Source organism: Xyrauchen texanus, chromosome 40 (genome assembly GCF_025860055.1).
Source record: "Xyrauchen texanus isolate HMW12.3.18 chromosome 40, RBS_HiC_50CHRs, whole genome shotgun sequence".
Lineage (NCBI taxonomy): Eukaryota > Metazoa > Chordata > Actinopteri > Cypriniformes > Catostomidae > Xyrauchen > Xyrauchen texanus.
In genome coordinates, this window is record NC_068315.1 from 35,849,238 (window position 1) to 35,874,034 (window position 24,797).

General features: G+C 42.4%; 1 protein-coding gene across 2 annotated transcripts in view; it reads right to left on the minus strand.

The window, feature by feature from the left end:
* LOC127633544 (retinoic acid receptor alpha-A) overlaps nucleotides 1-24,797 on the minus strand; it is a 324,627-nt gene that overhangs the window by 172,809 nt on the left and 127,021 nt on the right. The gene's annotated exons all lie outside the window — the stretch shown is intronic.

Below are 24,797 nucleotides of genomic sequence, written 5' to 3' on the forward strand. Positions count from 1 at the left end.
AGGGCACTGACCTGCAGTACACACACACTTCCTGTAGAAGAAGTGGGAAGGCATTTTTACAATCTATTATAGCCTTAAGACGAGGTCCCCTTTGTTAATGAAAAACATATTTCAGTAAGATTCCCCCTCACCCACACACACACAATGCCCATTATGCATCTCATACATACTGTATTAACACCATTGTACTCTTTTAATGCAACAAAACCAATACTAAGGTCAACCTGTGATTAATTTAAATGAACATTTAAGTAAATGCTTTTATAACCATAACAGCTTCTCCCAGGACTCATTTTATCCTACATCAACAAACAGATGAACTAAACAACTATTAATTATGACTACTGTGCATGTGTGTGTGTGTGTGTGTGTGTGTGTGTGTGTGTGTGTGTGTGTGTGTGTGTGTGTGTGTGTGTGTGTGTGTGTGTGTGTGTGTGTGTGTGTGTGTGCGTGCGTATGTGACTCCATGTTTACCATGTGCCCAGGGCTTTAAGAAGAGAGTATTGATTGGCTAATTGATTGATTGTCATTGGTAAGATGTTTAGTCAACAACATTGCTCAAAAACACATACACCTTTCTTGTGTTTTTAGCAGCATCGTAGATGCTATACTTGGCCCTGTTTACACTTGATATGAACATGCATTCTCTGTGACAACTTGTGAAAAACAACACTGTGTTAAAGAAAGAACACACCATTTATGTAACCATTATGTATGTTTATCCAGACATCCACGTAGTGAAAAATTGGTGCACACAGTATTTATATTACATACCAAAGTCAGAAATGAACTTTATACTGGGGCAATATTTGGCATCTGGGACATAATTTCAGGAGCACTTTTACATTCAAGAGGGAATATTTTTATATTCTAACCATATAAAAACACAGCATGTTATCTCTTTCTGTCAAATACTTTAATTTCATTTTAGTCAATGAAAATAAATCAGTCTGAACAAATATGGTTGTTAATTAGACAATTATTTCAAAATCAAATACAAATGTAAATAATGCACAAGGTAACCCAACAAATGCTTTTCTAGAACACATTTTAAATAATGGGCTGATCACTATATTCGATTATACAGCTCTACACTGTACACATTCACAGATGTGGCAGGGTGAGCAAGAGACAGACAGAGTGGGTGTGGGGTCAGGCCTTGGAGAGGCATTTATTTTGAATAATAACAACACAAAATGGAGAATAAAGTGTGCAAAGTGTCCAAAACAAAGGGGAATCTGGCATCCTTGTGGTGCATGGGGCAATGTGCAGGAAAGGTAGATGAAGATGCCAGCAGGTAGAGACTAATCTCCCAAGGAGAGGCACACTCAGGTTTTAAAGGCAGCAGTGAAGAGGCGAGTTCAGGTGAACCACATCACACGCTGCCAAATGGGGAAAAGTCACTATGTCCCTCCTCTCTCTCCTCTGCCCAGTCCAGTTGTAGGCCTGGTTGAAGAATGGCCCTCTGAAGAGGCAGGGCGACGATGATCCAAGGGAGGGCTGCGCCATTCCATCACAACATATTTTAATGAAATAACTGTATTAAGTTATGGAGTTATTAGGAGAGTTTTCTGACATTCAGTGTTTTGATTTTTGTTGTATTTATGAGAAACGTCTCGGGTTACATGTGTAACCCTTGTTCCCTGAAAAAAGCGGAACGAGATGCTGCGCTGCTAAGCGCTACGGGGAACAACTCTAGCTGTGAACCAAGCTGAAATAGTGTGTGTAACACGTCAATGAACATTGACCGGAATTTATAGCCTCGGCTGATGTAATCATTAGATGCACCTGCGGCTAGGCTATAAATGGATACGTCACCAGGTGTCGTCAGATACTTCTTTTTGAAGAGCAGTCCTGGGACGTCCCAGTGCAGCAAAGCAGCGCAGCATCTTGTTCCGCTTTTTTCAGGGAACAAGGGTTACACATGTAATCCGAGACGTTCCCTTTACAAAAAGCTTCACTACGATGCTGCACTGCTAAGCGCTACAGGGAACGCAATACCCACGCTGCCGCACTTGGGGCTGTCCAGACCCCTACGGTTGTGCAGTGTACTCACAAAAACGCGAGAGGTCTCAGACATGAGCTTGAGATGTCGACTCAAGGGCATAAGAGCCCAGAGTAGCATAAACATCTAAACCATTCAATTTTGATGAATGTGTGCGGAGAGGACCAGCCTGCCGCATCACAAACTTGTTCAGGCATGAGCTGAGATGTCGACTCAAGGGCATAAGAGCCCGGAGTAGCAAAGCATCTAGCCCATAAAGTTCGATGAATGTGTGCGAAGAGAACCCTATCGCAACACAAACTTGTCATAAAAACTGATGAATGTGAGCGGAGAGGACCAGCCTGCCGTATCACAAACTTGTTCAGGCATGAGCTGAGATGTTGACTCAAGGGCATAAGAGCCTGGATTAGCAAAGCATCTAACCCATAAAGTTCGATGAAGGTGTGCGAAGAGAACCCTATCGCAACACAAACTTGTCATAAAAACTGATGAATGTGAGCGGAGAGGACCAGCCTGCCGCATCACAAACTTGTTCAGGTATGAGCTGAGATGTCGACTCAAGGGCATAAGAGCCCGGAGTGGCAAAACATCCAAACTAAAAAAGTCCAATGAATGTGTGCGGAGAGGACAACCTGCCGCATCACAAACTTGTTTAGGCATGGGCTGAGATGTCGACTCAAGGACATAAGAGTCCGGAGTAGCAAAGCATCTAACCCATAAAGTTCGATGAATGTGTGCGAAGAGAACCCTATCGCAACACAAACTTGTCATAAAAACTGATGAATGTGAGCGGAGAGGACAACCTGCCGCATCACAAACTTGTCCAGACATGAACTTGAGATGTCGACTCAAGGGCATAAGAGCCCGGAGTGACAAAACATCTAACCCATAAAGTTCGATGAATGTGTGCGAAGAGAACCCTATCGCAACACAAACTTGTCATAAAAACTGATGAATGTGTGCGGAGAGGACAACCTGCCGCATCACAAACTTGCTGCAGAGGGAGACCTCTAGCCAAGGTTTTAGAGGAGGAGAGCCCTCTGGTAGAGTGCACCCTAAAACCTACTGGCGAAGCTTGACCACGCGCCTCGTAGGCCCGGGCAATAATGAGGATGCCTCTTTGAGGGCACCCCGCCCACCAAGCCGTGGCAAACCGCAGTGGCCACATAGAACCTGGCATTGGTGAGGAAAGTGCCTGCTGACAGTTCTTTCTACAGAAAATCCAGAACTGAAGCAAACTGGCAGTAAGCTGGTTCTGTAATAAGAACTTTAGTAGAAGGAAACGCATGCAGGCGCATTTGTGCTATGTATGCGTTACTACGATCAGCCCCTCCCGGGGGGGGGGGTGGACTGGGCGACTCGGGGAGGAGTAGAGGAGACATTGCGCTATCAACAGATGTAAAATCTACCCAGATCAGTTCCAAGTGGAGGGAGCCCTAGCACTTGAAATGGTCTCAATAATCTCGAGAAAACCCTGTGAACCTCATTTGGTACCCTTAGGGGCCAGACATGAAATGTTTCACAATTCGGGCCAAGGATGAGAAGGTCCTCTCTGTTCGGAATCGCCCAAGGCAAGCCGTCGAGGAGAGGAATTAACTCTGAGAAACATATCCTGTTCGGCCAGCGCAGCGCCATTAATAGGAGGCAAGACCCTTGCTGGTGAACATCGCCAAGACTCCCGGGAGCAGAGAAACCGGGGAAAGAAACGCATACAGACGCATTCTGGGTCATGTATGTGTCTTAACGTCCAGACCCAAGGGGGCTGGGTGATTTCAGGGAGAAGTAGAGGAGACATTGCGCTATTCATAGAGGAGAAGAGGTCCTCTTCTGCCCTAAGATCTCACCCAAACTTGTTCCAAGTGGAAAAAGTTCCAGCTTGGCATTTAAAATGGTCTCGATAACCTCAGGAGAAAGCCTCAGTTGGTACCCTTAGGGGCCAAACATGAAAGATTCCACAATTTGGGGCAGGGATGAAATATTGCCCTGTGCCTGAGATAGAAGATCCTTCCTGTTCAGAATCGCCCAAGGCGAGCCGTCGAGGGAAGAGATTAGCTCCGAGAACCAAGCCCTGTTCGGCCAGCGCAGTGCTATCAGTAAGAGGCAAAAACCCTTGCTGGCGAACTCTGGGCAACTACTACCTTAGGGTGGAGCTCTTTACTCACCCGTTGGTATTTTCTGTCTGGACCGTAAATCTGCTCCCGTATACGGGCATCCAGGGATATAACTGACCTGAGTGACAGGAGCTTACCCTGGGCCCTAAGGAGAATCCGACATGTCAGAAATACAGCTGACAAGAACGTGGGTCTCCTTGATGATTTATGTAAGAGGCTACCGCTGTATTGTCCACCCGCACCAAGACATGGCAGCCTCAGGAGGAGGTATTTCAGGGCCAGAAATACAGCCATCAACCTGAGACAGTGACTGTGACAACCGAGCTGACGACCCTCCTATCCCCTTAAGCTGGACGACCACTTAAGGCCACTACCCCGCCCGTCAGGGAGGCGTCTGTCGTTAGCAGTCTGCGACAACAAGATGCACCTAGAGTGGGACCCAAGGCAGAAAACCGGGGTCTGAACCACATAGAAAGGGAACGAAGCCTGAGGTGCGTAACCCTTTTTAGCCTAGGGGTTTTGGCCCTTGGAAGAAATCCCCTGGTTTTTGGCCACAACAAAAATGGTCTCATGAGCAGAAGGTCCAGAGGGATCACCGTGGATACGGTCACCCTGAGACCTGAAAATCGTTGATACTGATAACAGTGCAACCTTGACCTAGCCTGACTTTGCTCAGGGTGATCTGAATGGACTCAATCCTAGCGGGAGACAGTTGTGCCCGCATTGTGATTGAACTCCATACGATGCCCCGATAGACAGTGTTCTGAGTGTGAGAGAGGACGCTTTTCTTGGTGTTGAGCCTCAACCCCAGAGAAACAGATGAGCTAAGACGATGTCCCTGTGCTGAACTGCCAGCTCCTGGAACTGCGCTAGGATCAGCCAGTCGTCTACATAATTCAGAATGCAGATGCCCCGGAGTCGCAAGGAGACAGCGCTACATCATGCATTGTGAATGTGCGGGTAAAAAAGGGCTAGGCTGAGTGAAAGAACCTGAACCTGGAAGACTTCGCCCCCGGAAGTGAACCTCAGGAACTTTCCATGTTGTGGCAGAACTTCTAAATGAAGTATAGAAGTGCATCATAAGATCAATGGTGACCAGCCAAACGAGTTGTAGGGCTTGAGACATGACCGTCTTGACAGGCATCATCTTGGACTTGAACACCCACGGGTAGTTCAAGCTTTAAGATCTAAGCCAGAGGCCACCCATCACCCTCCATGGGAAACGGGAAGTATTTAGTGTAATAACCTAACTCTCTCTCTGGAAGGGGAACACATACCATGGCCCCTTTAACCAGGAGATTGAGTTTTTTTGTTTTTACATAAAAATAAATCCGGTTCACGGTAGTGAGAACACGCCGTTGAAACACGGAAAAGAGTGAATTAAATCCTGACGCCCTTATAAGACCCACAGAAAAGAATATATCCGGCAGAAGTTTCCACGCTGCCAGGATCTCTGAGATGGGTATTATATTTTAACACTTCCTGTTGAGGGGTTGTCGAGTGTTTTGCATCCTGAATAAAATGCAGGAACAGCAAAAACACCCAATTTTGACGGAAGCCTCTGCAACCCGAAACACCAAGAGGTGGCGGGAATGGAGGGGCTTCGAGGGGTACCGGGAGAGGTGAAGTGAAGCACGTGCCCCGTCCCGAGGGGAGCTACCCCCTAATCTAGGCGCAAGACCGTCAGGGTTTTCTCTTACTTATACTTTTATAGGGTTTACTCTTACTTTCTAGTCCTGAGGTCTTGCTTCGGGGGCTGGCGAGGGCGGCGAGACTGTCCCCAATCCCTGGGAGGAGGAGCACGACTCGCCACGCATTGCTTTTGAGCCTCCCTTCAGTCAGGACCGAGGCAGGTCTGAGGCTTGCTCGTCAAGCGCAGAATCCACACTCAGGTCATCCAGGAGGTCAGCCTGGTACGCCTGTAAAACAGCATAGTGTGCAGAGCAGCACCAGCCTGACCTGCTGCTTGATAAGCCCTTCCCAGTAAATTGGAGGTTGTCCTACAAGGCTTTGAGGGGAGAGAGGGCTTCTTAAGTGACGATGCCGAGCCCGGCGGCATCACTGAATACCCCCGTGCCTCAGCACCCACGATAGTCGAATATAATGACGTCGAGGGTATGTGAACATGGGAAGAAAATATATATATATATATATATTTTTTTTTAATTTTTTTTAGGGGTTCTCCATGAGCGAAAAAGCTCTTCATGGAGGTTATCAAAGAAGGGAAGGGACCCAGGAGGCATTCCCTTTCTTAGACTGGAAGATAAAATCTATCCCCTAATTTGGAGCATTTGGGGGTCTCTTTTTCACGTGGCAATCTGGCAACCGCACGAGTAACAACATCGAGCAATTCCTCCGTAGATTTTCTATCGCGGATGGAAAGCTCGGAGGCGGGAAGAGAATAACGATCCACCTCATGATCCGAAGAAGCGTCGGAACGCGCTCTGCCTGTTAAAGCAAATCGCAGTGCTCGCACCCGCCCTGCTGCAACGCGAGAGCAGCGTGCTCTTACCCCCAAACAAACAGCAAAAACTGATGTGTGTCGTCTTCAGCTATAGAGCGAGAAGAGGGGAACATGCACCGTTTGCGGCTTTCAGTCATTCTCTCTTTTTTTTCCTTTCTTTTTTAGAAATATATACATATATATATAATATTTTCTAAACAGAAGAGAAAAGAGAACAACGTTCACTGCACACTGCCTAACTGATTCTAACTCCTAACAGAGGAAAGAAAGTTTTGACAGGGTTTGTGAAACACACAGAGACAGAATCGCTCTGAAAAAAGAGTTTCTGACGACACCTGGTGACGTATCCATTTATAGCCTAGCCGCAGGTGCATCTAATGATTACATCAGCCGAGGCTATAAATTCCGGTCAATGTTCATTGACGTGTTACCCACATTATTTCAGCTTGGTTCACAGCTAGAGTTGTTCCCCGTAGCGCTTAGCAGCGCAGCATCGTAGTGAAGCTTTTTGTAAAGGGAACCACTTCTTGAACTTGAACTACACATTCAAAACACTCGACTCTGAGATACTAAACGTCACTAGATATCACTAGACCTACAGATTATTTTGGAAAATAGATTAGATGTTAGATAACAGATAAAAACAGAATTCACAAAAGTGGGCAATTCACACACACACACACACACACACACACACACACACACACACACACACACACACACACACACACACACACACACACACACACACACACACACACATATGTTGTGTTTCCATGTTTTATGGGGACTTTCCATAGACATAATGGTTTTTATACTGTACAAACTTTATATTCTATCCCCTAAACCTAACCCTACCCCTAAACCTAACCCTCACAGAAAACTTTCTGCATTTTTACATTTTCAAAAAACATAATTTAGTATGATTTATAAGCTGTTTTCCTCATGGGGACCGACAAAATGTCCCCACAAGGTCAAAAATTTCAGGTCTTACTATCCTTATGGGGACATTTGGTCCCCACAAAGTGATAAATACACGCTCACACATACACACACACACACACACACACACACACACACACACACACATTTGTTGTGTTTCCATGTTTTATGGGGACTTTCCATAGACATAATGGTTTTTATACTGTACAAACTTTATATTCTATCCCTTAAACCTAACCCTACCCCTAAACCTAACCCTCACAGAAAACTTTCTGCATTTTTACATTTTCAAAAAACATAATTTAGTATGATTTATAAGCTGTTTTCCTCATGGGGACCGACAAAATGTCCCCACAAGGTCAAAAATGTCGGGTTTTACTATCCTTATGGGGACATTTGGTCCCCACAAAGTGATAAATACACGCTCTCACACACACACACACACACACACACACACACCCTCACATTCACACTCTCACACTCTCTCTCACACACACACACACACACACACACACACACACACACACACACACACACACACATTCACACATTCACACACTCACACACACACACACACACACACACTCTCACACACACTCACACACACACACTCACACACTTCGACATGAGTTAAACTGGGATTTTAAAGGTGGGGGAACTCTAAAATCGGTTTATGGCAACACCCTCCTTTATAATGAATGAATCAAATTATTAAGTTTTAGGGGGGCCTGGGTAGCTCAGCAAGTAGAGATGTGGCTATCACCCCTGGAGTCACGAGTTTGAATTCAGGGTGTGCTGAGTGACTCCAGTCAGGTCTCCTAAGCAACCAATTGGCCCGGTTGCTAGGGAGGGTAGAGTCACATGGGGTAACCTCTTCATGATCGCTATAATGTGGTTCTCGCTCTCGGTGGGGCGTGTGGTGAGTTGTGCATGGATGTCGTGGAGAATAGTGTAAAGCCTCCACACGTGCTACTGTATGTCTCCATGGTAACACGCTCAACAAGTCATGTGATAAGATGCGCGGATTGGCGGTCTCAGACACGGAGGCAACTGAGATTCGTCCTTTGCCACCCGGATTGTGGCGAGTCACTACACCACCACGAGGACTTAGAGTGCATTGGGAATTGGGCGTCCCAAATTGGGGAGAAAAAGGGAGAAAATCCCAAATAAATAAATAATAAAATTTTTTTTATAAAATACATGACTGTCTAAATATGGATTTAATTTAATACTTTATTAAATCATTTTTTTATTACCAGATGAAGCTGAATTTGTAGGCTACATTAACTGTGGAATATTGTAACTGTGGCTTCTCCTAGTATTTCAGATATTAATACCTGCATGAAACAGACGTTCCACTCATTTGTTCATGTTTCAACATTATTCTGGAGGCTGGATGTGTCAAGCAAAATGTGAAATGTACGCCTATGATATTTTGATCTGATGAGGCTTTGGATGTGATTGATTCCTGATTCAAAACTCCTTTGGGTATTCAGTTTTTTAACAAACTAAGCAAATCGCTACTGCATATCAGTGGATCTAAGAAGCGGGTGAGCAGTTCATTGCATATAACACCATTTCTATGAATCAGAGATCGGAACACGGCACGGAACAGAAGTAGAATTTAAGGTGCTGGAAAACTGTTTCTGGACCATCCCGACCCAGTATAATCCCAGCACTAAGAAAAGATTATCGAGCCTTATGTTGACCTCTGGCTGCCCCCTGCTTTAATCTGATTGGTCCACAGTGATCTCATTGTTGTGGCCCTTCCCCCAGTACTGACAGCACCGTTCCCGCTCTGTGATTAAATCAGTCAATCAAAGGAAGCATCTCCAGCTCATCTGACAGCAGCCATTACGGCAGATCACAGGTCAAACTCCTGCGGCGAAGGCTGCGTCTCATTACTCGCTCACACTTCAATGTGATGCTCGGCCCTTACACAAGAGATCATACGTGCGCATGTGTGTTTGATATTTTTACACACATTTGCACAAGAAGGGCAGCACAACCTTGACCCTGACCTTTCCCCTCCTGTGCTCAAATCTGATAAGATTATCTGGCAGATATCTGGGTTCAATTATTTTTAGCATGCTCATATTTGTATATTAGTCATTTCAATTTATAGAACAGATAGTAACATCAGCTAATTCTATAAGTGCCAAGTCTAATTTTTTACATTTTAGCTGCAGATACACAAATGAACTATATTTCATTTGTATTATTATTAGTGGTATTTTAGGGGAGTGCTGTGCTGTCTTGGAGGAGATTACATGACCTGAATAGCAATGTATGAATGTGATTTTGTGTCTATATGTGTGTTTGCAAAGAGATCATACAGTGTCAGACAATTCAATGGTTTGCCCATGTGTTCGCAAATGAAATGAGTGTGTACGCTGTGTAATGACATCATGCAGGACGCTACCTAAGGCCTGATTCAGAACAAATGTCCTGTCTCCTTCTCCACACAAGACAGCATGAGTGATCTGAACACTGTGTGCAGTCTCTCTCTGTCTCTCTCCTCCGAATCTGTGCTCCTCTCCCATGCTTCTTTTTCCTTTCAATTCAATTCAATTGAATTGCGGTAGCAAACAGAATGCAGAATTGTCATGTAAAAATTCAATTGTTAAAGCTGAAGAAAGAGTGTTGTTGGATGTAGGCTTTCTTCTGTACCCGCTTAACGTGCAATATAAGCCATCCGTGGGTTGATTTCCCTGAAAAGTTTAAACCTGCGCCGCTGATGGCACTGTTTAATTGCACATGATGTCTGCTTTATCACCTGATTCACTAAGAGACAAACACAGCACACTGCTGAATGCATTTTGCACAACTGCAGGTCCTACAGGTCGTTTCTCAGTGTTGTGGACTAGAAGATGAGGCAGATTACCACAATCTGGCATCGATCCACCACTGCAATCTTCAGGTTTCATTTTTTACCAATGAAATTTCATGACTTTTCCATGCGTTTGTGTTTCTGGAAACAGATTTTTAAAAGCCATTTCAATTCAGACTGATTTTGATGTATTCATTCCCAGGAGCAGACGCAAAAGAATGATTCGCTCACAAATTGGACATAATTATGGATTGTGAGCAGGTCTTACTCTACACAAGAGAATTATCTAGCTGATGACAGCAGAAGAAGACTACAAATGAGAGATTTCCATGACATTTTCAGATCTAGAAATCACAAATAAAACAATTCCCTGATATTGCCAGGTGGTTTTCCATGACTGTTGGACTGACGCTTCTTTAAACGAATCTTTCTACAACTCTTTGAAATGCTGAAAGTGTGCTCAGCTGCACAGTGAGTCTGGATAAACATTATAACACTCTTCAGCATCATTTGATGACTAACTGCTGCCACGATCAATAGAAAATGAACACAAATGTCTTCATTTAAATAAAATTCCACTTTTCATGTAGTTTCTGTAGGCGGTAATGGCAGGCAGATGGGGGAATGTTGGGAAATCTGTTTGAACCTTATTTTTGCAATTCCATTTGGTAACACTAGTGAAATGACACACTTCATGTTTAACCATTAAATGCATGGGTGTTTCGCCATTATTCCTCAAGTGTGGTCTTTAGTGACCAGTCACATTCACTATACATCACAAATATGTATCATATATCATATATCAAAGAGATGATGCAAACAATGATGAAATGTTTGAGACACATCTGGCTGTCAAAGACTTATACTGAGCTACACATGGGATGCACATATGCATTGTCTCAGGCTCTTATTGAGTGTTAATAGATGCACAACTTAAAGAATATCAGTACTACACTCAAATGTCAATAGCCATAAAATATGTCCACATTGCTCCATCAAATAGCAAAGTCAAATATAAAGTCAATCACTGAAACATCAGCGCCACATGGAGTAACAAATAGCATGTATAACATGTATGTGTACATTCATATGAGATATTAATAATTCAACATTCTTGCTCAGACAATGGACATGATTTAGTAGTCTGTTTGAAAATACTACTCACTTGTCTTGTAATAAACAAAGCAACATTTGTCCTGTGATAGTATATTTATATATAGATATAAATGAATCAGTGTTGTGGAGTAGCTAACTACATGTAGCGACGCTACTAACTTAACTTCATTTTTCAGTAGCTTGACAGAAGCTCGGCTGCTTTTAAAACAGAGTAGCTTTTCCAGTAGCGAACTACTTTTTCCAGCAATTAATGGTGTAGCATGACCAAACATGCTGGTCACATTATAATTAATAGCCTTCCTTATTGCATAGAAGCCAAACTTTTACCAGCATATTTCTATCTGCTGATCAGAATCAGGCAGCGTCTTCTTACAAACAAAAATAGTGAATGACCGTCATCTACTGCAACATTTACCTTTACTATTTAAATACAATTATTCCAAAAGTTATTCTTGCCTTTTGAGGGATTGTCTTTCTGTTCTAAATATACGTATTTCCCTTCTCGTCATCTGTGCATTACTGGGAGCAGCGAGAGAATTATTATTATAATATTTATAAATATACAGAATATATTATTATAATAATTATTATCATGCAAAACTATTTGATTTCTCAATTTCTTAGCATTTAATTAACTATTCTTTTCATGTAAAATAAATAAAATTATTGGTAAAAGAAATAATTTATGGCATGTATTATTATGCAACAATTTTTCAACTTTTTTCACTAAGGAGACAATTTGTAAAATTTCAGTTTGATGCATTTTTTCGAAAGAGCCATACCACAAACAAAAACAAAATTTTTCAATAACATAAAATGTTTATATTGCCCACAGACTAATCAAAAACAAACAAATATGCAAAAATGAATACTTAACATTTTGCAATATGGAATTGAGTACACACGTTTGTGGGGATCTCCATAAAATTAATTTTACAATAGTTCATGAAAAATGTAACTGCTTTTGGGCTGAGAGATATGTACAAAAATATTTTAATAATAATCACATTTAAAATATCCTGATATCTGATTATATGGTCAACCCACAAGTTCGGTGAATATTTTTGCTTTATTGATTTAGCTTAAAATTTCATACATTTATTGAAACACAAAAAACTTAAAGATATTTCTAAATTCAAATTGAACTTTAAATGAAAAGAGAAAAAAAAATTAAATAATAAAGTGATTAAAGAATCTTCTATATAACCACCTCCCTAAATACAAACATTTACTGTCTCCAACGACCCCATTTGCATCACACAAGTATCAGTATGAGGCAACAAGTGCAAATTAACAACTAAAGACAATTATAAATGTAAATATAATTATAATAATCATCATAATAAATAAGCCTATAAAATTTCCTTGTGTTCCCAAAAAATGCTGTCAAATGTGTTCTTATCAAATGTGTTTGTATTGTGTTTTGGTAATACAGTTTATGCTGCCTAAAGAAAATACGATAGAACTCAATTTTAGCTTCAAGGTGAACGTGTCTTGTATTACTTTATGATTTAATCTCTTTCTTTGTTGCTTTAATACAAATATACCTGTATATATGACTGAACCTGCAGAGTAGCGTTCACAATGTGTAAGAGCGAACTAAACTCACAGCACCTCACGAGATGATCGGAGATCATGTGCAGCATTCTCATAGATTGCATCACTCTTCTAAACAATTTTAAGTCGAATGAAACAGAGAAAAATTAGTGATAACTCTTTACATGCGCTTGTTCCACGAGACAGGGTCCCGCTGCACGCCATACAGCGAATCAGACACGAGCATTGACTGCTTTTCTTTTGACTGTTCTTTAAATATAATAAAGTGTGTTTCTTCAAGCATGTCTTTTTGACTAACAGAATTTCTTGTCATGTGTCACTCCGAGATGTCTTACAGGTCACCCACCTGTTGCGGGTAGACGAGCAAAATTACTCACGCATGAAATACATTTGAACTGGATTGAGCCTCGTCACATTTTGCAGGTGGCGGGTGCTATATCATACCCTGGGTGCACATAAAGAATAACAAACGTTCATAAAATCGCTCATAGAAAATGCTCTTAACAGCTAAGATCAATAGTTATTGGGAAACAAGGCCCAGAACTCTATGAATGTGCGTGTCTTGGAGAAGCGCTTTCATTGCACTCGTGAACATCGGAGCTCACTGCACACACACATCAAATCAGACACACATCGGCAGCTTTTCTTTCATCTGTTCTCCAAAATATAATCACGTTTCATCAAATGCACGTCTTTGTGTCTAATTACTTGTAATATATCACTCGAGAAGTATTACAGGTCACCTTCCACAGTCACTGGTACATCAGCAAAATACTCTGCATGAAAAATCAGCATTTGGCGGGTGTTCATTTCAAACTTTATACATCAGGAGTAGCTATGACAAATTTGGAAGAAAGGAAATCAAAACTGTCATTGACTTCATGCTTTGCATTCGCACCCACACTTTCTGTTGGAAAATTATCTTTAGAAAGTTTTAAACGTGCATGTGTTGGTGAATGGTGAGACACACAGCGAGCCACTTGATTTTTAACAAAGAGCCACTTGTGGCTCGCGACCCCTGATCTAGGATGATCATCTGTCCACTTTCTTTGGACCTGAACAAAACAAACAAATATTTGGAGAGCAACCTCTGTATGTGACCTGTAAATCTGCACTTGCAAATCCACCCAGCTGAGGGGAGAAACAAGCCCTGAGTCTTTATTCACATATTATCCACACTAAATATCATGTGACAAGAACAAAAAATGCCAGCCCAATGAGAGTTTGTCATAAAATATGTATCTTTAGGGAAGTAGACTGAAAAGTTTGAAGTATACTGTTGTATTTTATTTTATAGCCATTATTAACTGTATTAAAGTTACTATTCATTAAATGTATTAATACATTTAATATGTTTAATTAAACACATTAAATGTATTTAATGAATACATTAATTAATGTCATTAGTGTACATTTTTATTAATATTTTTGGTTTGATAGTAACATTATAAACAATTATTGCCTCATTAAGTAGCTTCAATGTAGCTGTCTACTTTTTGATAGTAACTTGTAGTGTAGCTAACTACTTTTTCAAATGAGTAGCTTGATTGTAGCTTAACTACTTCAAATTACAAGTAGCTTCCCCAACACTGAAATGAAAAATATCATTTCTGTAAGTGCAAACATATATTGCGACACTATTACATATCTCGGGTCACTAACGACCATACACACTTTTGTTAATTAAGCAGTTTGATTTTTTTTGTCACACTATTCATAAGAGGAAGGTTGAGGACTACTAAAATGGTGAGGGCAGAGGTGAAGGTTTAGGGGATGATATAAGCTCCTGGGTCACTAAAGACCCAAGGTATGCATTTAGGGTTAAAAAACACTTAGTATTGATATTATTATGTGAGGACCAATACTTGCGAGAAGACATTCATATTGAATGTGTCATTAGCTCAAGATCGATCTGCCTCATTTCATCGATTTTAATTCTGCCCACCCGTGGCCTGTAGTTTACACTTCCAAAACTGCAGGAATGAAGAAATCTCGAGAGCTAACAGACGAATAAATAAAGCAGAAGAGTGCGAGTGGAGAGTTGAAGTAAATGAAAAATAATGGAGGGAGTGAGTGAGCGATAACGCAGCGGGATGAGCCCATGGTTTATTGCCTGTAACTGCATTTCTGCATATCTCTATCTGTATTGTACTGTGCAGAGGGGGTGACGGTGAAAATGCAAATCGCTTTTCGCCGCAAACAATATTGCGTTTCCTCGAGCTTCATCCATCCTGGAGAGAGTGGAGGAGAGAGGGTGATGAATGGAGCTCTGAACTTTAATCAGGAGGAGCCTGGAGCGATGGAGCCGCACTTTTGCCTGTGTATTTTTCTGCTGAAGATACAGATTAATCACACACACACTCATCATGTGACCACGACTGACACTATGATGACAGTCTATCTCTTTCCCATCAGCCCTGTTGACGTTCAACTCCCCCACACTTCCCAAAATTACTCACACACAAACACATACATACATGATTCAAGAGATGTGAAAATACTCCCATTTTTGAGGACTTAAAATCCAAAGGAGTCTTATTGGACTAAACACTGCTCGAGTTGTCCACCCAGTTCCATTACAAAGTATACTGCAGTAAACTTTTATCTCATGAAGCTGTACACAGTCTTGACCAGGGGTGACCAATCCTGCTCCTGGAGAGCTACCTTCCTGCAGAGTTTAGCGCCAACACACCTGCATGTTATTTTCAAGTAATTCTGAAACCTTGATAAGCTGGTTCAGGTGTGTTTGATTAGGGTTGGTCACCCCTGGTCTAGACAAATTCTCCAATCAAATATGTGATGCTTGAAGCCCCGCCCTCTTTCACACACACTAACTCATCTAGAGTCGCCATCAGCAAAACCGTAATTAAATTAATTAAATGAGATAAAAAAAGCAGGAAAAGATAGTTCTATCCATTGGACATTGATCAGATGGTAAAAAGTGTCTGTAAGTGAAAAAGGAAGGTGGTTTCATAGGCGGAGCATGTTACGAAGACCTTTCTTTTTTCTTTGCAATAACGTTCACTGATGAATCACACACAATAAGACCAGAAACATGTATTAAGAAAAATTTGAAATGAATGCTGTATGGCCCTACATCAGCTGATGAGCCGATTTAGGGCCATACGGAACGATTGTGATATTGCACAGTTCAAAGAACAAATTTATAAAAAATGAGGAAAAATAAGGACTGCCACAAACAAAATCCAACGGATCAGGATCTGCCGTTGCTAGTTCAAAAGATGCACACAAGCCTCTGTTACTAAATTGAAAATTTCACATAATATTTTATCTGTGTAAAAATAACCATTCAAGTGGGGATCACTGTCTGACGTGCGCTGACTCAATGCACGTCAAACTTAACTGGCTCACAATACATAAAAATGGTCTTTTTATGTAATGTATCTTTATATAACATAAACTTTAAAGTCACAGGGCAAAAAGAAAGAACACACATACTGTAGCTCTTTTACACATCTGCGCTGCTCTTACACTTTAGTTTAGAACAGCACAAGCACATGCGGAGTGATACAAACCATGAAGCATCTGAGTGCTGATGTTCTGTGACACTTTTAATATAGTTCATGACTCATTTGAACATTAACATTATATAATCAACGACATTTACAAGCTTGTTGGAGTGTGATCAGATTGTGGGGTAGCTCGACTGATAGAGTGTTACACTTGTGATGTAAAGTCCTGGAGAACATGCGAGTCCACACGTGAACCCAAAGTGTCATAGAAGAACACAAAATGATGTGCTTGTGTTTTTCATCTCACATTTGCTTGTTCTCAAGTCAAGTCAAGTCAAGTCAAGTGGTTTTTATTGTCGTTTCAACCATATACAGTTAGTACAGTACACAGCAAAACGAGACAACGTTCCTCCAGGACCATGGTGCTACATAAAAACAACAAAGGACCAACAACGAAATAAAATACCTATATAAACTACCTATATATACCTATATAAAGTGCACGTGCAAACATGTGCAAAAAGTACAGGACAGTACAACAAATTACTGACAATGAACAGGACAATAGACAGTGCAGCGCCGACCAGTACTCAGTAGTGCAAAAAGATGACAGTTTCTAAGAATGTAAACATAACATACTATGAGATAATGTTCTATGCACATAGCAGTTATTGAGGTAGCAGACAGTTATAAAGTGACAGTTATTAAAGTGCAACTCTGGACACGTGTGTGTCAAACCAGTCTCTGAGTATTGAGAAGTCTGATGGCTTGGGGGAAGAAGCTGTTACACAGTCTGGCCGTGAGGGCCCGAATGCTTCGGTACCTCTTGCCAGACGGGAGGAGGTTAAAGAGTTTGTGTGAGGGGTGTGTGGGGTCGTCCACAATGCTGGTTGCTTCTATGGATACAGTGTTTTTTGTAAATGTCTTTGATGGAGGGAAGAGAGACCCCAATGATCTTCTCAGCTGTCCTCACTATCCTCTGCAGGGCTTTGCGGTCCGAAACGGTGCAAGTCCCAAACCAGGCAGTGATGCAGCTGCTCAGGATGCTCTCAATAGTCCCTCTATAGAATGTAGTGAGGATAGGGGTTGGGAGATGTGCTTTCCTCAGCCTTCGAAGAAAGTAGAGACGCTGCTGGGCTTTCTTGGTGATAGAGCTGGTGTTGAGGGACCAGGTGAGGTTCTCCGCCAGGTGAACACCAAGAAATTTGGTGCTCTTGACGATCTCCACAGAGGAGCCGTCGATGTTCAGCGGAGTGTGTTCACCTTGTGCTCTCCTAAAGTCAACAACCATCTCTTTTGTTTTGTCGACATTCAGGGACAGGTTGTTGGCTCTACACCAGTTCGTCAGCCGCTGCACCTCCTCTCTGTATGCTGACTCGTTGTTCTTGCTGATGAGACCCACCACGGTCGTGTCATCGGCGAACTTGATGATGTGATTCGAGCTGTGCATTGCTGCACAGTCGTGAGTCAGCAGAGTGAACAGCAGTGGACTGAGCACACAGCCCTGGGGGCCCCAGTGCTCAGTGTGGTGGTGGTGGAGATGCTGTTCCCGATCCGGACTGACTGAGGTCTCCCAGTCAGGAAGTCCAGGATCCAGTTGCAGAGGGAGGTGTCCAGGCCCAGCAGGTTCAGCTTTCCAATCAGGTGCTGGGGAATGATTGTGTTGAATGCTGAGCTGAAATCTATGAACAGCATTCGAACGTATGAGTCCTTATTGTCTAGGTGGGTGAGGGCCAGATGGAGGGTTGTAGTGATGGCATCGTCCGTTGAACGGTTTGAACGATACGCAAACTGCAGTGGGTCTAGTGAGGGGGCAGCTGGGTCTTAATCTGCCTCATGACGAGCCTCTCGAAGCACTTCATGATGATGGGTGTAAGTGCGACGGGACGGTAGTCGTTGAGGCAGGACACTGAAGACTTCTTTGGCATGGGGATGATGGTGGTGGCCTTGAAGCACGTTGGAACAACGGCGCTGCTCAGAGAGATGTTGAAGATGTCGGTAAGAACATCTGCTAGCTGGTCTGCACATCCTCTGAGCACTCTGCCAGGAATGTTGTCTGGTCCAGCAGCCTTCCGTGGGTTGACTCTACGTAGAGTTTTCCTCACATCTGCCGTGGTAAGACAGAGCACCTGGTCGTTGGGAGGAGGGGTGGACTTCCTCGCCATCACGTCGTTCTGCACTTCAAACCGAGCGTAGAAGTCGTTCAGCGCATCTGGAAGGGAGGCATCTTTGTCACAGGCAACTGATGTTGTCCTGTAGTTGGTGATGGCCTGGATGCCCTGCCACATGCGCCGCGTGTCACCGCTGTCCTGGAAGTGACTGTGGATTCTCTGGGCGTAGCGCGCTTTGCCTCTCTGATTGCCCGTGACAGTTTGGCCCTAGCTGTTCTTAGGGCTGCCTTATCGCCTGCTCTGAAGGCGGAGTCTCGGACCTCAGCAGCGTGCGCACCTCCGCAGTCATCCACAGCTTCTGGTTGGAGCGTGTGGTGATGGTCTTGGAGAAAGTGACATCATCAATGCACTTGCTGATGTAGCTGGTCACTGATGCTGTGTATTCCTCCAAGTTGGTAGAATCGCCATATGTTGCAGCCTCCCTGAACATGTGCCAGTCAGTACACTCAAAACAGTCCTGAAGAGCAGAGATGGCTCCTGCTGGTCAGGTTTTCACCTGCTTCTGAAGCGGTTCTGTGCGTCTGAGGAGCGGTCTGTATGCTGGAATTAACATAACAGAGATGTGGTCTGAGTAGCCGAGGTGGGGGCGGGGCGCCGCCCAGTACGCGCCTGGGATGTTTGTGTAAACAAGATCAAGCGCGTTCGCCCCTCTCGTTGCAAAGTCCACATACTGATAGAATTTAGGGAGCACTGTCTTGAGATTTGCATGGTTGAAATCTCCGGCGACAATAAACAGTCCGTCGGGGTGAGCGTTCTGCAGTTCAGCTCATAGCCCCATACAGTTCACAGAGCGCTTCCTTAGCGTTAGCGCTGGGGAATGTAAACTCCGGTTATGCAAGCAGTGGTGAATTCCCGTGGTAGATAAAAAGGTCTGCATCTAACAGTCACAAGCTCCAACAGCGATGAACAGTAACTAGAGACTAGCATAGAGTTCTTGCACCATTCCGTGTTGATGTAAACACACAAGCCACCACCGCGAAGTCTTACCGCGAGAGAGCTGTATTTCTGTCGGCACGAAACGAGGCGAGCCCGTCTAGCTGAATGCCGGCATCCGGAACTCTGTCGCTGAGCCACGTCTCCGTGAAAACAAAGACGCAGCAGTCTCTAAACTCACGCTGCGTAGCCTGCTGGAGTCGGATATAGTCCAGTTTATTGTCCAGGGAGCAAACATTTGAGAGCAGGATAGACGGGAGAGCCGGCCGGCTAGGGTTTGTTTTTAGCCTAGCATGGACCCCCGCCCTCTTTCCGCGCTTCCGCTTTCTCGCACACCGCTTACGACGTCCTCTCCCCCGGCCACCGGCATCAGGCGACGCCGAGGGCTGGAGGCCTGGTCTCCGCAGCAAGTCAACTGTGAGAGAGACACACGGTGCTGTGGGTGTTGAAGATATTGTGTGCTGAAAAGCATTTTTAATAAAAGTTGTACGTTTGGATGTTTGCCCAGCTCCTGCCTCCATCCATCCCTTATATAGTACTTTAATTTATTTGTGTGTGAGCTCATTCAATGTCGCTATTAAGCGTATTTTGTTTAAATAAAAATGACTTTCCTGTGTTGGAAATGCAGTCTCCTGCTTTCTTATTCCCTGGACCCTACAGTGTCAAAGAAAGAGTTTATTTTTAATTTGAGACTGATAACATCGTGGTTTTGAGGGGTACATTGATTGTTAGAGAGGTCTCATAGCAACCAAACTGATATACGACGCTGCAATGCTAGCTTCATGATAATCAAAAGAGAGTAATTAAATGTGTTTTGAACACCTGTCGCTGCAAAAAAAAATTTATCATTTAATGTAAGAACTTTGACTTATTAATGGATATTATTTCATAAAAGTGAATGTTTGTCACTGATTGTAAACCTCTTTGGGTGCCGACATGTTTGCGTGACGCAACACGCACCTGCATCTCATCGAAATGGGAGATTTCCGCACAAGTTTCCAAGTTAGAAGTCTGATATAAGGTGTCATTCTGCTGCACTTTCCCCAGTTGAAAGGTGGAAATTCACACTCTAAGAGTTGAATGGAGCTTCGTGAATCATCACAGCAACAACGAGGAGCATCACAGCTTTCCCCGCGGAGTGAACACACACAGATACACACTCCAGGCTCGTGCGGCAGTGGACTCAATGCATATACAGCAGACGAGTGTTTCAAACAGCTAGACAGAGTGCAGCTAAATGGAACACAATGCTGCATCTTCAAAACTGAACTTCAACTTAACATGCATATTAAAAACACGATGGTTATGGCGTCTCTTGTTAATCCAATGCTGATTTGAAAATAGACGGTTCAGACAGTCATTGATTATGCAATCTTTTGTAAATTTTGTAACAGATTATTTTATATCAGTCTATAATAATGAATAAACGATACACCAGAACAACAAGACGCAATGCAGCAGCCATAGACGTTTGTCAGAAATGTTATTATATATATATATATATATATAGTTATGTACGTGTAATTGCCCCTCGAGTACTCGACGAATACTCATGTAATTGGTCCAAAAATGACCAAAATGCCCATCTCTACATATCTTGACCATTAATGTGTCAGAGAGAGTGAGAATTAAATTAGAACACTGTACTAATGACAGACTGATATATTAGACCTGAAGTCAAATCTAGGCAGAATTAGACTAAAACAAAGAGACAAAACAGACAGCGAGATGTGATGTTGTGCTGGTGAGATCTCTGTTCTGCTCTCTTTCACATTTGCACAAAACTTTCATTAGCGTGGATGGCGGGGTGCGAGAGAAGCCATATCTGTTCCATTAACGTTGCACGTCATAAATCAGACTAATCTCTCCTCCAGGGCGCACGCTAATGACAGAGCAACTGCCACCGCCACCACTAACCTTAACTCACACGCACCCCCCGCGCCAACCCAAATGAGTGATATGATTGGACAAGAGACTGCTGCATACAGGCCACGCCCACCTAAGGAGGGAAAATACACTTCTACATGACTTGAGTGGCACAGCAGCACTGAATCCTGAAAAACATCCTTAAAGCAATAGTTCGCCCCAAAATCTATCATTTCCTCACTCTCATGTGGTTCCAAACCCATATGACTTTCTTTATTTCATGAAACAAGATTTGTTCACACAGTTCTTTTCCATACAACAATTCCATTTTAATTTGGCACATCATGTTTAGTTTCGAGCTGTAATCCATTAAAAATGACTAATTACTTCTCTAAATTTGAATCAGATTACTTTATGGATTAATTTATGGAAAATGTAATCACATTACTAATTACTTTATTTTAGGTTAATTCGTTTTTTCTCTCAGTGAATAATTTCTACATTACTCCTTGTTTATTGTTGTTTGCCTTCAGCTATCACAGAAACACAAATGTACGAACAGAATACATGTTTTAAATGTATTCTATATAAAGATTATTATTTTAGACATATGTGCAACCCAAGTAATGTACTGAAAAGTAATGAAATTATTTATAAGTCAGTAACTGTAATCTGATAACAAGAAGAACTTTTCGGAAAGAAAAACGAAATATTGTGCTCCAATGTGTGCTAACCGCGGTTAACAGGATCATTAAGTCAGTCCGTTTAAATGCAGTTTGAAAGTTTGATTTCAGTTGAACTAAAACTACAATTTGACTTTTTAAAATGTCATAGAAACACTTTAGAAGGGTCACTGGGAAGACCCAGGACTAGGTGGAGAGATTACATCTCCACACTGGCCTGGGAACGCCTCAGGGTCCCCCAGTCAGAGCTGGTTAATGTGGATCGGGATAGGGAAGTTTGGGGCCCCCTGCTGGAGCAGCTGCCCCCGCGACCCGACTTCGGATAAGCGGTTGAAGATGAATGGATGGATGGAAACACTTTAGTTCGACTAAAATCAAGCCTCTCTGATTTTTGCAAAGTTAAACAAACAGTCCTAGATAATAAAATTGTAGCTCTGTTTCGTTCAGTATTAATGCACATTAAACAGACTACTATCTGTTGGCCTCATCATTGTTTGAATGCTCCAAACATATGAACGGCATATTTCATTTAGGGTAACCAACTGTGCGGATGTGCCAGTGGGGCCAGTAGTGTGTAATACAGTCAGGTCCATAAATATTGGGACACTGACACAATTCTAATCTTTTGGCTCTATACACCACCACAATGGATTTGAAATGAAACGAACAATTCCTTCTTCAGTTCCTGCTTGTTCTTGGGGCATTTTCCCTTCAGTTTTGTCTTCAGCAAGTGAAATGCATGCTCAATCGGATTCAGGTCAGGTGATTGACTTGGCCATTGCATAACATTCCACTTCTTTCCCTTAAAAAACTCTTTGGTTGCTTTCACAGTATGCTTCGGGTCATTGTCCATCTGTATTGTGAAGCGCCGTCCAATTCTGAAGCATTTGGCTGAACATGAGCAGATAATATTGCCCGAAACACTTCAGAATTCATCCTGCTGCTTTTGTCAGCAGTCACATCATCAATAAATACAAGAGAACCAGTTCCATTGGCAGCCATACATGCCCACGCCATGACACTACCACCACCATGCTTCACTGATGAGGTGGTATGCTTTGGATCATGAGCAGTTCCTTTCCTTCTCCATACTCTTCTCTTCCCATCACTCTGGTACAAGTTGATCTTTGTCTCATCTGTCCATAGGATGTTGTTCCAGAACTGTGAAGGCTTTTTTAGATGTTGTTTGGCAAACTCTAATCTGACCTTCCTGTTTTTGAGGCTCACCAATGGTTTACATCTTGTGGTGAACCCTCTGTATTCACTCTGGTGAAGTCTTCTCTTGATTGTTGACTTTGACACACGGTTTCCACTTGTCGCGTTGCGAAGTATTGCCAGCTTACTCTGTCTTACCAAGTGTTTTCCCATTGCCATTGCTGATTGTTCATTTGCCATGACCATTGCCTGTTTTCCTGGATTTACTACTTTTTGGATACGTCTTTGTCTTTTTGGTTTATTGGATTATACCACCTGCATAACGACTACCTCTATTTGCCTGCCGATTTGGATTGTTTGCTTGTGTTCTAATAAACTTTCACCACATGGATCCTAACACGTCTCCATGGCCAGTTCATTACAGAATTAATGTAATATAATTATTTAATATTATAAATATTAAACACCACCACGAGGTAGAGAGTCACAGCTCTAGTGCACACATATAGGCAGATATATTCAACAAAACAGCTTGGAAGGTTGTAGCAGAGACACAGAGCTAACAGAGCCTGAATCACAGGCTTTCAAAGACCAGATAAAAAAAAAACATATATTTTTGTTCAGCATGAGATTGAAGACATTTACAATATTGTATATTAATTACTGGAATCTTTTAGGTGATTTTCTGTAAAATGAGATGTGTGTAACATAAGCTTTTAAATTTGGGGGTGAAAAACTTCTGGCATCAGACAAAATATGCAGAAGATTTGAAGTCTATTGTATGGAGTCTTATGTGATGCATTACATTTATGGTGCTTATTCCGTCATTTTGTAGCTTGTCAGCCCCAGTCTTGATTCACTTTCATTGTACGCAAAAGAGTATCCAGAATACTTTGAAATGATGGCAGAATATTGAGTGAACTGTCCCTTTAACACACTCTCACATAACAAACAAAACCCAGAGAACGCAACAAACACCCACACATTGACACAAATCCATGATAGAAAACACAACAGGAAAAATCTCTCTCTCTCTCACACACACACACACTTCTGTTATTGCTTATGATGGATTGCTTAATAGCGCCCAGCACTGGGTAATGTGTCTGTGTTTTGATTGGCTGCAGAGTGGGCGAGTGATTAGCTTTCAGGATTTATGAGTATGGCTTATCAAACAATACACACAGCGTGAGGACACTACACACACAGTATCATGGTCGATCAAACAGTGTGTCTTACCCATATGGGAAATAAATATCACATATTGAGTCAACACAACACTCTCATACTCTCACAATACTGTTCATTCAGTTACCAAAGTTTGGCCAATATCAATTCTGAGATTATTGTACACAAACCGTGCCTGCAATGCAGTTCATATTGTTAATCTATTCATTAATTATAGGCCTAATCCTAGTTTAAATATGTTGTTTCAATAAAAATCAGCCCTTGGGAAAGTGTCCAAAGTTAAAGAAGCACTCATATACAGTA